Genomic DNA, 1015 nt, shown 5'->3' on the forward strand with positions numbered 1-1015 from the left:
GGGTCTCGCCCCTATTTTGATAGCTCCGCCCCACACATACGTACGCAACCCAGGCAATGATTAGTTCTGTGAAATAAAGCAAAACCAATGTTACACTGTGTCTACACCGGACGCGAGTGGCGTGGCGTGGCGCGGCGCGACAAGATAATATAGAACTCATTATAATCAGTGATGCCAAGCCCGGTTCTTGACGGTTATAGAAGGGTGGGCTGGCAGATATCCTGGGTGGGCATTTTTTAGTCGTCATATCATCACATAGAATAGAAGATATTTATACTGTACATACTGCTATATTAACTATATTATATGTACACTGAAAAAAGCTTTCATGGGCAGCATAAAATATCATGCACTTTCACAGCAAAATAAACTTTTTTCTTTATTGAATAGTAAAAAAAAAAGCCCTCTTTGTTCACTTTCGCTGGTTCATTGTTTCTACACTGGTGACTCTTTTCAACTAACTTTTTTATTTAACCAAACAAGGCCGTAATCATGTCTAGAACATTGGAGGGACCAATTGTTTTGAGGAAAATATAAACATCAGACCACTATGGTAATAGTATTTAATAGAAACTAAATAAATAAAGGATTTAAATGGATTTAGGGGAATAAATAAAAAAAACAGAAAACAGAACAGTAAAAGAACAAGAATAAGAATTTTTGTAAAATAATCAATCTGAACTGCAAATAATATTTTTATTTTAAAATATGCACCCATTCAATTTCAGTTGAAAACGCAAAACAGAAAAATGCTATTGTCGTCATAATCAATTATAAATTACATGAATCATGTAAATGGCAGTGACTCTTTTCAACTAACTTTTTTATTTAACCAAACAAGGCCGTAATCATGTCTAGAACATTGGAGGGACCAATTGTTTTGAGGAAAATATAAACATCAGACCACTATGGTAATAGTATTTAATAGAAACTAAATAAATAAAGGATTTAAATGGATTTAGGGGAATAAATAAAAAAATGCTTATATTATGCTCTTGCCCCGTCCATGCATGTT

Source organism: Sinocyclocheilus anshuiensis, unplaced genomic scaffold (genome assembly GCF_001515605.1).
Source record: "Sinocyclocheilus anshuiensis isolate Anshui unplaced genomic scaffold, SAMN03320099.WGS_v1.1 scaffold354, whole genome shotgun sequence".
Taxonomy (NCBI): Eukaryota; Metazoa; Chordata; class Actinopteri; order Cypriniformes; family Cyprinidae; genus Sinocyclocheilus; species Sinocyclocheilus anshuiensis.